Raw genomic sequence first — 17,659 nt, 5'->3', positions numbered from 1 at the left:
GAGTATGACAGATTCCTATCCCACCCTACCCCTTTGCAAACAGAAAAGATCCATTGATGTGTCAAGTCTCAAAACAGGACATGCTTTCTGTTAATTTTAATTAAGAGAGAGAAGATTTTCATTGGTAGAATTTACATTTAATGACTTAAAATAAAGCTCTTGCCATGTTCAGGTACTAAAATAGTTACTGTTAGATTTGGGTTGAGGTGCTGAGGTCTGTGAACTGGGGTGATGGATCAGATTGGCCCCAGCTGGTGAATTTGAATGAAGCTGCAGAAACTCTAAGGTCATTGGACCAGATGGACACAGACATCCACACTTGAGGACGTACCTGAGGATGGTTTCAGGGATTTTTCTCATTTGCACAGTGATGGTCTCCCCACAGTTCAGGCATTGGAAGGTACATTTGTAATTTTGCAAACATGTTCAAGTTTCAACAATGTATATATTACTGTTATATACTTTAAAGCATCATTAAATATGAACATTTTTGAAAACTTGCTGTGGGATAAGTATACTACTGTAAAGCATTAAAGCATCATATATTCCCCAAATATTAGTAATTAGTTATTAATAATATTAAATAATGTAACAACAGGTAATACTTTTTTGCAGATACTGTATTAATTGCCTTACATATAGTGTTCAATGTTAGTAATAACAACAATAACTTGATGATATTGATGATAGCTAATATTTACTGAATGCTCTTAACATGCTCCATAGTCTTTATATACTTGAGCTCATTTAATCCTCACAAAAGTTCTATCATATATGTACTTGTTATTGATATTTTATAAATAAGAAAACTGATTTGTAGAAACAATGATTTAAAATTAATAAGGGATAGAATGGGAATTTGAACCAATGCTGTTTTACCATACTAATATAAAAGGACCAGGTTTAGATCTATAGGGAATGTAGTTGAACTTCGTGGGTAAATATATTTTTGAGTCAGATTATGTTGTTTGTATGGAGCTTATATTGGATAGTAGAAGGAAAATGGACTCTTTGAGACAGACCTTTCCAATACTGGTGCAGTCCTTACATTTCATTGGCTAGGCCAATTATATAACTTCACTGAGCCTTGATTTTCTTATTTGTAACATTAAATGATACCATCTGGGTTTTAAAAAATATTAGAGGAAATCTATGCATAGAAGCTTGATCCATATATTACAAATTTTTTCAGTTTCTGAAAGTAAGCTTTCCATCTAAGAACTCATTTTTTTTAAAGATTTACTTTTATTTATGATAAACATAGAGAGAGAGAGGCAGAGACACAGGTAGAGGGAGAAGCAGGCTCCATGCCGGGAGCCCGACGTAGGACTCGATTCCAGGACTCCAGGATCGAGCCCTGGGCCAAAGGCAGGCGCCAAACCGCTGAGCCACCCAGGGATCCCCATCTAAGAACTCATTGACTGAAGGAGAGGCCAGTATCCAGGAGAAGGGATGCTGAAACAGTGGCAAGTGAACTTAACCATGATTTCCCAAGTCCTTCCCCAAGGGCAGTTATTACCATATACATTGGTACACTCTGAAATGGGGAACACAGAGTCACTTCAGGACTATTGGATTTGGGTCATAGTTGGCATTGATAACTGGGAACTCAAAGCATCATCATGGTAGCCTTGTTAGGGTAGAAATGGATGTGACTCAGGTGAAGAATGAAGTCCTGCTCCAGGACTGGCTCATAGCAGGTTTACAGAATCAGAGGGATTATCCTGGTGAATATTGACAGATAAGCAGAGGGAAATGTTTGCAAAAAAACAAAACAAAACAAACAAACAAACAAAAAACCAAAACAAAATAAAAAAACAAAACCCTTGAAGAGGAAGATCATAGTTGGGTACAGAAACAATTTAATTGTACAGAACAATGTAATTTCTAATGAAATGAGAGCTGACATAAAGGGGAAGAGTGGCCAGAAATATAGACAGAGCATTGAGCATGGAACTTGCATCATGAAGCCCTTATATTCTGATGTAATTTTATAGGCAATGGAGTCATAAACAGATTTTTTTAAAAAAAGAGATACAAACACATTACAGACCTGAAGGATCACTATGGCAGTGTTACGAAGGGTATAATCAGAGCCAAGGCTGATGATAAGGAAAGTGCATGGATGGCAATGCAGAATACAGTAAAAAAATAAAAGAAGAACTTGAAGGGCCTGGCCAGAAGTTAAAAGATTCAGGAGATTTGAAGAAAGTATATAATAGTATTTGGTGACTGATTAGATATATAGGAGATAAATAAGTGACAGTAATTTCTAAGTATCTGGCTGGGGCAACTGGGTGAACAGTGGTGTCATTAATTAAAACCTGAAATTGAGGGCAGCCCGGGTGGCTCAGGCGGGTTAGTGCTGCATTCGGCCCAATGTCTGATCCTGGAGACCCGGAATCGAGTCCCACGTCGGGCTCCCTGCATGGAGCCTGCTTCCCTCTGCCTGTGTCTCTGCCTCTCTCTCTCTCTCTCTCTCTCTCTCTCATGAATAAATAAAAAAATCTAAAAAACAAAACAAAACAAAACTGAAATTGAGAGGAGGAAACTTGGCAGGGAATGCGTGAGTTCAGGTTTGGACATATTAATTTGGAGATGTTCAAGAAGTGATACCATACAATAGGGACTGAATATATAAATACATGCCTTTTGAATTCAGTGTGAAAATCAAATTGTATGTACAGATTTGGGTGCCACCAAGAAACAGATGGCAGTGAGGGTGTAACTGGATGGAATCACCTGGGTGATGTATTAGTGTCAGAGAAAGGATTCGAGACTGGAACGTTGGGATGCTCAACATGGCAAGGGAGAGAAAATGTGGTCAGAGCTCCACCAAGAGCACCAGGAAAGAGCAGCTTCAAGGAAGGTTGGTGAGAGCAGAAGTGGGTGGTCTGCAGCATTAGGTGTTGCAGAGTCGTGAAATGAAATAAAAGCTGAAGCATGTACAAGGACAGGCATTGGGGGGAGCTGAGGTCCCATCTTTACTTTTCCTGAATGCCATCCCCCCCACCTTGTTTTTAATATAAACTGAATGTAATGGCTCTATTCCAGGACCTTCCGATTTTCTAGGATCCCTTCTATCTCAGGGACTTTGCACCTGAGTTTCCTCTTCCTAGAAGGCTCTCACTCCAGCTGTTTTTTGCCTGCTTCCTTATCGTCCCTTGGTTCTCAGGTCTTGCCTGAGCTAGGTTCTAATCTGGATTATGTCTTCCTCCCATGAGTCCTCAAGATAGATCATACTTCTTTATATGGCACTTTCACAAGAATTATGACATAATTATTTGTAAAAATTTACTTTGTTTTTTTATTTCCCTACCTTGCTATAGGTCAAAGGGAATAAGGATTTTACATCCTTTGTTCAACTCTGCATTTCCAGTGTCTGGCAGACTGCCTGCAACATAATAAGTATTCACACATAATTGAGTTTATTTATTTTATTCATTAATACAATTTATATGCTGCTTACTATATGCCAAGCATTCTTTTAGGCACTTTATAAATATTAGCTCACTTAATTATTGAATGGAGAATATAGTAAACAAGGATGAGAATGGAAAATTATAGACCAACTGCTAAGAACTTCTTTCTGGGGATGCTGTTCAGAGTTATGAGGAAAAATGGGACTTCAGAGACAAGATAGTTCAGTGGAGGGGGACACATCCTAGAGCTTAGATATCTGGGAACAAATGCTACCTCCGCCCCTTCATAATTATGTGAGTTGGGCAATCATTTCATCTTTCTGATCACCTAATCACATCCTTTTCTTCATCTATGTTATGGGGACAATAATACTCTTTACCTCATGGGTTATTATGAGCATTCAATGATTTAATGTATGTCAAGACCTCAGAGCAGTGTTTGGTGTGGAGTAGACCTTGTAAGTCTTGCTATTATATTTCATATATTCTAACATTTCCCCCTCATCCCTTTTCCTACCACTTTCCCTATTTTCCATATCTGTCATGGAAGCAGGTCATGGACATTTGGCTATCAGAAACAGCCTAAAAATTAATTTTACCTCTGAGCATATCTGCACTCTCATGTGTCATTTATTTTCTAGTGACCTGAGTGGGTTTCAAACTCTTAGGTTTATATCAGTCCATTTGATGCTCTTCTAATTGAAATTACACTGCTACTGCTTATAAGCAGAATGTAATTACTTCATCTGGCATTTGAACATGGCTATAGGCTACCCCATTAAAAATTACATGACCCTTTCAATGACTATATTAACTTTTTTTTAACAGCAGTGATGAAGAGTAGATTAGAGCAAGTCTCCTCAATGTAGAACAGAGAAATGGCACCATATCTGTGGCCTCTTTCATAAGATGAAATCTACCGTTTATTTCAGTTAAGTTATTGCTATCATATTATGGAAATCCAGAAAAGTGGCTTTACAATGAAATGTAATTAATTGTTTAAATCATTTACGATGGAAGTTCAAGAAAATATACATGATAACATAATTTGGGTAGACAGGTTTTTACAAGCACAATAAAAAAGACAAAAATTTTATGGAACACTTTGATAGGTTTGGGAAAATAAATTCAAAATATATATTAAAATAAAAACAAAAAGAGGAATGACAAGATATATTTTAGTTATATGTCAAAAAGTCATTCTACATATAGGAGGAACTCCTAAAAACCAAGGAAAAGATTAACAACCTAATAAAAAATAGATATATACAAGAACAGGCAATTAACACATATGAAAGAAGTCAAATGACCAATAAAGTTTGACACATTCCACTGCCAAGTCACGTATAATATGTTCTTTTTTTTGTGTATTGTATTATAAATATTGAAAAAATGATTTCTAGAAGCATCTTGAATGCTAATAAATAAGAAACTTAAATAAGTTGTGTACATCCATATCATGAAATACTTTATAGCATAAAAAGATTAAAATGCTATTCAAAATTTTGAAAATGATTAAAAGAATTAGGTGGATCTATACACTGATATAGAAAGATTTGGCAACAAATACTACTGAATGAGAAGAAAAGTTCAGAATAAGAAGTAACATGCTTATTTTGGTAAAGGAACACATACACACAATGCAAAGAGATATATGTAATAGTATATATGTATTGTGTGTCTACGTATATATACACAGACACACATATATACACATGCATACATGCACATCCACAGATTCATGTCTCTGTATATATAAATACATGCATGAATTTACATGCAAACTTACTGGGTAAATGCCTAAGAAATTTTTTAGCAGTGGTTTCAGACTGGGGCTATGACATGAGTGAAAGTCTCACTAAGTTCACATTTAAAAAAAAATCAAGCTCATGAGTATTTATATAGAAAGGTTTTTTTTTTTTTTTTAACATAGAAATACTTTTAAGGAGTTCTTTTCAAGGCTGAGAAATAAACATTTTTATGTTTTCCTGATGTGTATCACAGGTTTTCAGTTGGGTGATTTGGTAATATGTGTTTCAAGTCTTAAAATGTGCTTATTCTTTAAACTAGCAAAACTACTTTGGACACTTATTTTGAGAAAATATCAGCAAAAATAAATCTATATATGGGCTCATTTTAATATTCTTTATGGTAGTGGAAACCTGGAAGCAATTCAAATATCTAACCCTAAAGTATTACAAAGATCTATAAAATTACACAATATACTATACAACCAGGGAAAATCACATTTTCAGAGTCTTACACTCTAGGACATTTTGTGAGATATAATATTTATAAAGCAGATATAATCCAAGTCACAGTTTGATTTCACTATGTTAAAATATATATTTAATCATAGAAAGATTGGAGATAAGTATATGAAATGTTATGGTGTTTATCTCTCGGTGATTACGTTATAGGTAGTTTGAAACTTTCTTTTTTGTGTTTTTCAGGATACCTCAAATCCATTCCAAATAAATGCTATATTTTATCATTAACACAATTATATTTTATTATACAGCATGTTCATTGTGGAAATATTGAAAAATACAGATAATCAGAGATAACTGTTTAATAATTTTGACTATGGTTTTTATAAATATTTTTATTACTGTATATTTGGTAGGGAGAAGATTATAGTATATATGTAGTTTTATAGATGGTCTTTTTATTCTAATCACATCTCATGAGCACATATTCATGTTAATATATATTCATTTATAACATAATATATAATTATGTTTTATTTTATTATGTGGATTACCTTAGTTTATTTGCAACCAAGATATGTTGGCTATTTCAGGTGTTTTCAAGTATATATTACTATAATAATACTATCATAGAATAGCTGTAGCTAAATTATTTTTTAAAAAATCATTGGTTATTTCCCAAAGAGAAAATTTTCTAGGTAGAGTTGATATTTCAAAGAGTATATAATGGTGAGATTTTTTGAGTAATACTAGTACTTTGAATCAGATTTATAGCAGTTTACAAATCCATGTGCCAATTTGCCCTTTACTAAACAGATACTCTTGCAATCAAGGAAAACATAATGTTGTGTTTTTCAATAGTCAACCTATCAGTAAATCATCTATCCAAGAAGTCTTTCTCCATGGTAATCCAATTTACTTCTCTAATGTTTATTCTGAAAAGCATAGTATACACTAAGTCTGGAGGTGGAATTTCAAAGATGACCAAGCTAACATCTCCTCTTATTTAGACTCTTCTTAGACTATTATATGGAGACAGACACACAGTAAATATGTGGATTTTGTAAGAGTATACAACTATACAGTGTAGCAAAGTTGTTTTATTTACTTATTATTTTCAGAATCATAATGACACCTATTGAGGCAGGCATTTTTTTAAAGGTTTTATTTATTTATTCATGAGAGGCACAGAGAGAGAGGCAGAAATATAGGCAGAGGGAGAAGCAGGCTCCCTGTGGGGAACCTGTAGGGGACTTGATCCCAGGACCTGGGATCATGCCCTGAGCTGAAGGCAGACACTCAACCACTGAACCACCCAGGCATCCCAGAGGCAAGTATTTCTGATTTCAATTTGCTAATTTGGCAAAAGAACCAAAGAACAAACTAGTATGTATATTGGCTTATATATGCATCTATTAAAATATTAATATATTAATGCACATTAATAAACACAAGCATATGTTTGTATCTCATATAACACTTCGAGATACCATAAATTTTCTTTTTTTTTTTTTTGTCTCATTTTCTTTTGTGAAATCTGCTGACATATGCCTGTTATCACTTGGTAAGCTATTGGAAATCACCTTCCATTTAACAAGGAGTTATTGAGTATTTCCTATGCATAAAGCAACAAAAATAAAATGTAGTCCCAGCACTTAAGACCCTTCTTTACAGTCTAGTGAAGGAGGCAGTGACCAAAAGCTCCTATGATCTTAATGTAGCTAATGCATTTATATAAAAGCTGATCAGAAAATTATAATTGGTTATTTAGTCATTATCCATGCAACATAATCATTGAACTCTTACTAACTACCAGGCTCTGTGCTTAATACAATAGAAAATAAGAAAACCATAGATGCTTCCATCATGGAGGAAAAGATGAAAGAATTCTCAGTTGGGGGAATATATTTTAATCTGTTTTAATTTTTTTTCTAAATGTAAGTATTCAGTACCTGCCTTGTTGTGATGGCATTTCAAATTGGAATATGAAAAATGCAGATAAATACATGAGTTTTTAAGGGCTATTATAAGTAAAATGACAGAAGTAGAATTGTCAGGGTTATTTTTTACTTTTGCTTAATCAGGTAGAGAAAATTGTTATTCTTTCCCTAGCTTTAAGATCTTAAAGAAAAATTAACACAATAAAATCATACCATTGGTTATAAGTTCTCAAGAAAATACAACACAATTTGGTTATATGTTAATTTTCTGAGTTGAGGAAGTAGGGAATGTATCAAAAGAATGGGCTTACAATATGAGATATTATTTTGGAAATAATCCAACATAAATGTCAGTGCAGATTTTTCCCTCTTGGGGAGCTAAATGTGTGTATAAGTTGATGCCAGATGTCAAAGAGGACATCTTAGTGAGCATGTTTTAATGGCATTATGGTTTAAGTATGTATCATAGATTTTATTTGTTCTGCCTGATATTAAAAAATTATTTATTTTTAAAATATCACATCAGTCAGACCTCTGTATATAAAGCATTTATTCTAAAACATAATACTCAGAGGGGTGCCTGCGTTGGTCAGTTGGTTAAGCTTCTGACTCTTGATTTCAGCTCAGGTCATGATCTCCGGGTGTTGGGATACAGCAGTGAGTGAAGGTCCCTGCTCAGTGGGAATTCTATCTGAGGATTTCCTTCCCTCTCCCTTTGCCTTTACCCCCAGTCTCTCTCTCTCTCAAATAAATAAATAAATATTAAAAAAATAATACCCAGAATATCTTCACTTTCCCTGATGAACAGTTATGCAACTTACTAAATTCTAACTTACTATAAATTATTTACTGACTACAATGCTTTAAGGAATTTATGTGAATTTACTAAGTGGATTGACACATGATTCAGTTCATGATACCTAAGTGGAATTAAATGGATTTATCATTCATACCTCAATGATACATATTAATTGATAAGACAAATTAATAATAAAATGAGAAAAAGTATTGACCAATCATTAGATTGAAAGGAAAAAAAATCCTTGATAGTCTATTAGTCAACAGCTTTAATTAAGTGTCCATATTACTAGCTATAACATTTTAAAACATTACTCTAGTATTTTAGGGTTTTTTTTTTTAATGCAGTGCATCTTAGAAATGGTATTGTACAAAAGTATTTGAAAACATGATTTCGTTTATGCCTCATTTAGGGTGTGTTAATGATGTTGGGAAGTACCATCATTAGGCAATTATAAAGGATATATTTCCTTCTTTGATGGAATCATTAAAGACTATTTTGTTTGGGGCGCTTATTTCAGAAAAAAATAATTTCCTGGAATCAAGAAATATGAGCATTATTTATAAACCATTATATTCTGTCTATAATCATTACAACTTTGTGAGAAGTGGAGAAGGAAGAAAAAGAAGAAAATGATACATACTGATGAGCTTGCTGGAAAATTGAAAAATTAGAAATATGAGTGGTATCATATTTCCAATCTGCTTTGGCTTTTCCTGTCTCTTGAGGTCAACATGGACAAAGGAGACTAATCAGCAGAGTTTAGAACATGATAGTTGAAGAGAACAGGTCTTGAAAAGAACAGTTGGAAGACAGCAGGTCTTGGCTCCAGGGGGAGGGTTTTGGCAATGTCTAGGTAGACCAGAGCCAAGACGGCCAAAGTTTTTGGAAGTATTGCATTTTTAATAAGGAAATCCAAGTGCTGACCAAAATCAAAGTTGAAATGCCTCCGAATACTCTGAAGAAATGAGGCAGGTGATAGAAGCCAAAGTCATAGATGAAGTGCCCATGGCTTTGCTCCCAGGGTTCTAGCTATAAGACTCTCTCCAGAGTCCACCCTGGAAGGCTTAGGGACCTGAATAAGCCTCCTGAAGGACCTGGCTTAAAATAACTGATAAATTCAGGTACTAAACATGGGAAGAAATGATAAAAGATATACAGTATTATACACACACACACATATTTTTTCAGAGATTTTTTTAAAGGAATAATTGACTTTTAAAAATACATAGAGACGTTATACCAAGAACATTTTTATTTGATATAGGTCGGATGTGTAACATTTCCAGGGATTTTTCAGATATTCAACTAACAATCCTGAATCTGTACAAAGCGATGCAAAATATAAAGACTCTGTATAGTTTCTTGAAAAAGAATTCAAGTGATCTCAGTTGTGGAAAATTTCTGCTTTTTTTCATTAAAAAAAAAAACAGTGTGAAAATAATGCTTTGGGATATCTGCTGCTAAATTTTTAAATATAAACATATAAATATCAACTGAACCTAGTGTTTGATAATGAAGATTCTTATGAATCTTTGTGATTCATAAGATCACTTTGTGAAAGCCTTCACCAGATCAAAAACAGTGAGATGAATATATGAATAATCAGTGGATCTACAGGATGGTCAAAGTCATAAAATTATCCACAAAGGTACTACTAAAGTAAATAGTCTTTGTACACTTCATACATAAATGATTGAAATTTCCTGGAAATTCCACAATGTTTGAAAATTCTCTGCATCCTGCCCCAATTTTTTTCCCAGCAAATATCAATAAATATTTAATGTAATCATCAGCTAAACTTTAACTTCAGAGATGATGAAAGCATTTAGTATTTTGATTATCTAAATTGTTGGACTTTGGCTTACATATCCTTATCACATAGACTCTTCCAAGTGGTGAGCTTGCTAAAGGTTGTTCTAAAAGTATTACCCAGATACCCCAGGAAAATAAGTTAGGAGGTTTAGCCATATAAGAGCTTACCAAAATATTCAATTTTTATATGTAACTAATTTTGTCATGTCTTCACTTTTTCCATTAATTAAGATCAAAGAAACATGCATTACTTTCAAGTTCTTGAATTTTCATTGTATGTTTTTAATGTTTATTAAATTTTAAATTAAAGTTTGTTCACAGCTTCAACCACACAGAAGGTCTAGGAAAAAAAGGTGGCTTTCCTTGTCTTTGCTGCAGTAACAAACAATCCCTGGTTTTTCATGTCTGACCACAGCCAAGTTTTAGTTCTTACATATAAGTTGGGTGGCTATGGGTTAGATACTGCTGCACTCCATGTGTCCTTTTCATCTTGAATACTAAACTGAAGAAGCAGTCTATATATGGGACATGGCATTTTTATGCTGGAGGGAAAAGAGAGTGATCATACACACTCACATGATTATAATAAGCTTTCCTTTCATGATGTAGATACTAACATCTGTCTCAGACTTTAAAGGAAATTAAAATATTAATGAAGTCTGGTGGTAATGGAAAAGGGGTTGTAGGCAAAGTTTTGATGGGCCCAAACTAAGGCAGGGCCAGGTATTGGGGAAAATGTAGAAGAAGAGATTTGATAAACATTCCAGATAATAGAATTAATATCACATGATCTTTAGGTGATATCCTCTAGTCTTTGGCTTTAAAACTCATTTTCCGCTGATGATTCTCATTTTACTACACCAGCCCTGATCTCTTGGTTGAGGATTAGACTGCTAAAATATGATTTAGGTGCTGGATATACATCTCACAATAGTTCTATCTAAAACAGACTTCTCAATTCTTTGTTCCAGCTTTCAGCTTAATCTTCTCCACATACTTTTTTTTTTTTTATCAATAGATAGTTGCTCAAATCAAGAAGCCAGAACCCATTTATTTCTTCCTTCCTTTCTTTTTTGTTTTTCACTTTTCCTCTCCTTATAACTCATCTTCTGATTCTGACTGTTCAGTCTTCAAAATATGTCTTATATATTTCCAGTTCTCTCTGGCACCACTAACACCATTCTAGTGGAAGCCAGTTCGGAAAAAGTGGTTAAAATATGATAGGTCTTCCTACCTATTAGTTGAATGAATGAATGTTACTCTATTTGGACTTTTCTCTCTCTCTCTTTTTCTTCTCTTGTCCATTCTCCACATCTCTGATAAGGCAGATCAGATCATGTTACTTCACTGCTAAAAATATTTCATGACTCCAAATAGTTGAGGTATCTGCACATACGTTTCTGGAGCTCACTAAAGCAGAGAACATGGAGATATCCATGTGGGATCATTAGCATATGCAAACAAAATTAAGAAGCACATGTTTCAGTCAAGGATAGTGTAATATTTTTCTATTGCTGCCATAATAAATTACCATAAATTTTGGCTCAAAACAACCCAAACTTATTATCTTACACCTCTGAAGTTCAGAGGTCCAGACTGGCTGGACTAGTTCTGGGTTGCATATGGAGGAGATCAAGGTGTTGGTTATCTGGTCTCTTATTAAGAGAGAGGTTCTGGGAAGAATCCATTTCCTAGCTCGTTCAAGTTTTGGCAGAATCTAGCTTCTTGTAGTTTCAGGATTGAGACAGTAAAAGATGATAGCATCTGTTCAAGCTGTCTGACAGTCAGGGAATGCTGTAGCTCCAAGAGGCTTCTCTCCAGTCTTGGCATGGGGGTCCTGACGTCTCAAAACAAGAAATGGCATGCCGACTCCTTCTCTTATTTGGAACCTCTCTGACTTCCCCTTCTACCATAGCATCTTCCTTGCATGCTTTTCCACCATGTCTCTGTCATGGAATCTCCCATCTTTATATTTTACTGTTAAGGGCTCCTATAATTAATTACATTGATCTCACCCAGATAATCCAGGGCAATCTCTCTATCTTAAAGTCAGCTGATTAGTAACCTTAATTACATATGCAAAGTCCCTTTATAGCAATATCTAGAATAGAGTTTGACTAAATACTGAGGAGATGAGTCTTGAGGTGCATCTTTAAAATTCTGCCCCTAATGGAAAGCATGATATAATTCCTAAGAAGTGGGGCAGTCTGGGTGGCTCAGTGGTTTAGCGCTGCCTTCAGCCCAGGGCTGATCTTGGAGACCTGGGATCAAGTCCCAGGTCAGGCTCTCTGCATGGAGCCTGCTTCTTTCTATGCCTGTGTCTCTGCCTCTCTCTCTCTCTCTCCCAGTGTCTCTCATGAATAAATAAATAAAATCTCAAAAAAATAAATTAAAAAAAATTCCTAAGAAATATACACATCTAAGGGATTGTTAAAAGAAGAACAGATATGAAAAATGCCACTTGGATTGGTAAAAGACACAGTGGAAGAAAATGGTATCTCGAAGTTAAAGAGTGAATGAGTCATATTAAAATGTTAGAGAGGAAAAAAAATAAAATAAAAAAATAAATAAAAATGTTAGAGAGGAAACTAGGGTACTTAAAAATTAAGAAATCATTAAGACTTTTAAAACAGAAATTCTGTGGACTGATGTAGATGCAAGTCCAATTTTAGTAGGTTAAGTGATGACTCGAATATTATAAGTTTGGACAAGAGAACTTAGAGTACTATTTCCAGAAAAGTGATGGAGAGATCGGAGAAAGACAGTCAGGAGACAGTGCTCTTCTGATGGGGATATTTGATGGAACAATACAGTTTTCTTTAAACCACAAGCTTGTACCTCTGAAGAAGCAGAGGTACAAAAATAAAATATAATAAAGCTGAGTCCAGTCATCTTCCTATAGTATTTCCTTCAGTGATTCATAAATATTTAGAGCCACATTTGAAAAAGTGTCATGTAAATCATATCACCACAACCTTTGGAAAACAGCTTTTATAAAACAAGTCAGATCTTCCTATTGTTACGCAAGGAGATTAGAACAAGAATTCTTATTGTAAAATGAGACAAATAACAATGTTCTCAGGATAAAGACAAACAGCTTGATTAAATTCTTAAATTCTTATCAAAGAGAGATTTGAAGTCTTTAGAAGTTCTCATGGTGTTATTTCCAATCAGGCTTTTTGTTTGTTTGTTTGTTTTTTTGTTTTGTTTTGTTTTGTTTGTTTGTTTTTGTTTTAGAGGTTAAACTAAATTCTTGTACATTCTTGTACTACATTCTTGTACTTTCCCTACATTCTTGTACTTTTCCCTACATTCCCTACATTCTTGTACTTTTTAAAAGAGGCGACTGATAGATGCCAGTGGTCCTTCAGAACTTTGAAGGAGGCAAACAAGATTAAAGCAAAGGCACACAAAGTTGCTGGTATGCATTTGCAAGAAGTAAATGGGTGCCATCTGTGAGAAGATTTCATTTGCTGCCTAATTAATTCTCCCATGTTCCCTGGTACACCAATGCAAAGCTCATAGATACGATTGGAAAAGGGAACAGATGGCATCTTTCAGTTGCCTATTGACTACTGTGATCTTCTTGCTAATTAATCTAAATAAAGCACCCATTATTTAATCTTAAACAAAATTTCAACTGGGTAAGGTTTTGAGGTGTCATTAAGAAAATGTTTTCCTTTGTTTGTATTTGCATAAATCATCCCGGTGTTTACTCTGCATTTTAATGACTCAGAGAAGTTGCAGAAACATATACACCAGTTCAAAAAGCCTTCTTCCCCAAATCCACCATGAGATAACTTTTAATATTAGAACTCTAATCTGGTGACAGCTGTCATAGATTGAGTCTGAGTTTTTTAAGTTAACAAAGGGAACAAAAAAGCTAACAAAACATACACTCTTCATTAGAAATCCAAGGAATTTTTTGTCAGCTATACCTAAGATAAAGTACCTAGAGGTTGGGTATTTGTAATGTTAATTTTTAATTTGCATTAATAATGTTTTTAAAAATGGGTTTTTCTTTTAAAGTTCCTGCATCCATGGGTTTCCAAAAATATTCTCAACTGATTTTTACCTTTATATTTCTATTTTTTTTTTCTGTATTGCTTCAATAACGCAGGCAAGCCTGTCTTCCTGTTGCTCACCATCCTCATTTTCAGGAATTTGGAAGTTACAGCCTCTTCAATTTTGGAAGAGGTGCTCCCACTTGAAAATAATTTCACAGTATTTTTAGTAAGTTAGTAAGGAAGTTGTATCCAGAAGAGAATGCTTAAGAGTTACATAAGAGTTAGTTTCATTTCCTATAGCTGGAAAAATAATAACTAGTAATATGAATTATTATGGAAAACCAACTCAATTTAACCTCAAGTAGGTATGATTTTTTTACTCTAATGAAGCTATTACAGTAATGGGAAGGTGCTTCTATCTTAAAAAAAAAAAAAAAAAACATAAAAGCATCTTAACAGTAAACAATTTGGGTTTCTTCCAGCAATGTAAGATAATTTTATATTCGTTGCCCCTAGAACTTCTTCAGTAAGTCAAGCAATTTAAATATCTATTTAGAGTAACGTTTTTTTGTTGGGAAGTAGCTTGTTGGTGAAGAATTGATTCTTTAGAAGTTCCATTTTTCTTTATTGTTCAATTACAGCACTTATCATGCTGTATTTCTATTCATCTTTTTTTGTTTGTTTTTAACATGACTAACTTTCACAAGTCTGAGAGGTTGGTGCTAGAAGTCAGAGATGTGTCCAATTTATCTTTTTCTCCCTCAGCATGTAGAGATATGCTTGGCACATAGTTGGGAATCGATGAACTTTGCCCAAGTGAATGAATGATTACATTTTACCTGAAAGAGTGATGATACCACACAAAATAACATCAAAGTACACTTTACTCAGGAAAAAAAAAATGAAGCTGATTATTGGATGGACATGAGGAAACCCACAATATTTCTCTTAAAAAAAAGGAAACAAAACCAAAAAGATTCATTCATTTCTGAGTTGAAATGTTTCCCTCCTTTCGTTTCACTCTGGTTTAGGCTTCAGAGATATAACAATCCCTAAAGCAGCTCTTTGTAAAGTACTTAGCTGTGCATGACTGCTGGTTCCTTAGGCAGTGAGGTACAAGCCACAGGAAGCTTATCCTTGGCTTCTTCCATCTTGGGCCATCCTGACCTTGGCTTGGGATTGTTCTCTCCCTTCCACCCCAGCTTGAACAAATGTCAAGCCCCTTATTACCTCCAGCCTGAAATATTTTCTTCTTTCTGATCACAAATTAATACATATTTGAGATCTAGATCTTGTTCTTACCTGATTCTTTAAATACTAGATTTCCATACACGGGAGTTTGAAACAAAATATCTGAGAGAGGCCATACCTGTTGTCTAGTGTAATTGTTCTCCAAAACTTGTCTCCAATACTCCTGATGAACTATATCCCAGGCTCTGCTTAAACATATTCCCTAGGAGGCATTTTGCATTCAGCATTTTATGACATTTTTCCTTATACTGAGCCAAAATATATTACCTGCTAATCTGTTTGTGAGATAGTCTCAAAGAGATCATATTATATATCCAAAGATAGGACACCCCCTACATTTGAGGAGGACTTCCTGACCACTCTAGTTATCTATCATACACAAGGAGAGGAAAATAGCATGTCTTCAGAAGGGTCATTTGTGCAGAGTAGAAATGAGAAGCATTTATTGGCAATCAGGATTCATATGGGTGAGGATTCTGAAGAGCCTAGTCTCTAGTTTCACTGAGGTTCCTGAGCAGTCAGTATTGTTTTTTGAACATAGAATTATTTATGTAATTTTAATTTTCCTGTGTGTAAAGAAAATTGCAATGAAGACATTGCACACACAAAATTAGTAATATTAAAAGCTAAATATTAGACCACAAACAAAACTAGAAAAATATTTATAAAATATGTATTTATTTATTTTTAAAGATTTTATTTATTTATTTGACAGAGAGAAAGAGAGCACAAGCAGGGGGGCAGCAGGCAGAGAGAAAGGGAGAAGCAGGCTCCCCACTGAGCAGGAAATACAATGTGGAGCTCAATCCAGGGACCCTGAGATCATAACCTGAGCTAAAGGCAGATGCTTAAGCAACTAAGCCATCCAAGCACCCCTATCAAATATTTATTTTTTTATTTATTTTATTTTTTTATTTTATTTTTTTTTATTTTTTTTTTCCTATCAAATATTTAAATAAGAAAATAAAAATATTGCTGGAGATGAAAAAGCCACATACTCTAACAATATTTGAATAGTTAAACGAATGAATAAGTTAATGAATTAGTGTATGAATGAGTGATCACGTGAAATAAAGGATGGAGGAATAGATGTAGAAGCCAGAAAATTTTAAGCAAAAGTAAATCAAGGGCAGGTCTGCTACTTATAAAATACCTAATTCTAGTAGTGTGCTACGTGAGAAAGAAGTCTTTTGCTAACACCACAAGTCTCTGGTCCAATAAGTGGACCAGAATTGATAGTAATTCATGCTACAAGTAAAAAAAAAATTATAATGTTGTAAATTAATAATTTTGAATATTATTTAGTATTTGTGTCAGTTGACTCTTTGAGAAATCGTATTAAATTATAAAGTGAAATTTTAATTTAGTTGCTTTCATTATCTGTGTGTGTGTATATATATATATATATCGGAAATAAAAATTTGTGAAAACATAATCCTTGCAATCAGCTAAAGAAAATCACTATCCTATTGATAGAGTCCTAAGTTTAAGTTACTTTTGGATAGTAACTTACAGGACTTTTAGCAGGAAGAGATCAGGTAACTAAAATCCAACCATGTTTATTGAGCATGTACTACTTGTTCACTTTGTGGAACATTTTGCATGCATCATCTCTTCATCCTACCTAATCTTCACAACTCTGTCAAGAAGAAATTATTGTTCAATGTTCTGAATATTAAGAGTAAAACACAGAGAGTTTGAGTAATGGAGTGACTACCCAAGGTCAGAGTTAGTAAGTGGCACAGCGATTATGGAGCTATAACTTACAAGTGCCGTGTCATGGTGGCATCACACTGAAAGGAGAAAGCTAGGTTCTTGTCTCATGGAGTCGAAGAATGAACCTGTGGATAAAGGAGAGTTAGTAAAGTGATAGAAGTTCATTAAGTGAGGATACAGAGAGAGCTCTTAGGAGTGAGAAGGGGTCCTGGCAGGGTTGCCAACGTGGGCCTCTACTGACAGTCTTTCATTTAGAACTGTCCAGGGAGCAGTGGCCTTATCATTCTTGTGATGTTTTGGTTTGAGTAAGGACTGGAGATAACATCTTGGATGGTTTCCTTTTGGGTCAGGTTATTCTTTGTTAGTCACAGACGACTGTCATAACAAAACAAGACAAAACAAAACAAAACAAAACAAAACAAACACCTTTTCCACCCATACCTAGGGCAGGGTGGTCTGCTTTGTTTCCTTATTCTGGTTTCCTTACATCTCAGCATTT

At 34.4% G+C, this 17,659-nt stretch overlaps 1 long non-coding RNA gene across 1 annotated transcript in view; it reads right to left on the bottom strand.

The window, feature by feature from the left end:
- LOC112658001 (uncharacterized) overlaps positions 1-17,659 on the bottom strand; it is a 35,016-nt gene that overhangs the window by 14,518 nt on the left and 2,839 nt on the right. Inside the window, exon 2 of the long non-coding RNA XR_003135432.3 lies at positions 17,212-17,285. This is a non-coding gene — a long non-coding RNA (uncharacterized LOC112658001). The remainder of the gene's footprint in view (positions 1-17,211; positions 17,286-17,659) is intronic.

Source organism: Canis lupus, chromosome 8 (genome assembly GCF_003254725.2).
Source record: "Canis lupus dingo isolate Sandy chromosome 8, ASM325472v2, whole genome shotgun sequence".
NCBI classification, from domain to species: Eukaryota; Metazoa; Chordata; class Mammalia; order Carnivora; family Canidae; genus Canis; species Canis lupus.
This window is presented reverse-complemented; position numbering and strand designations above follow the sequence as displayed.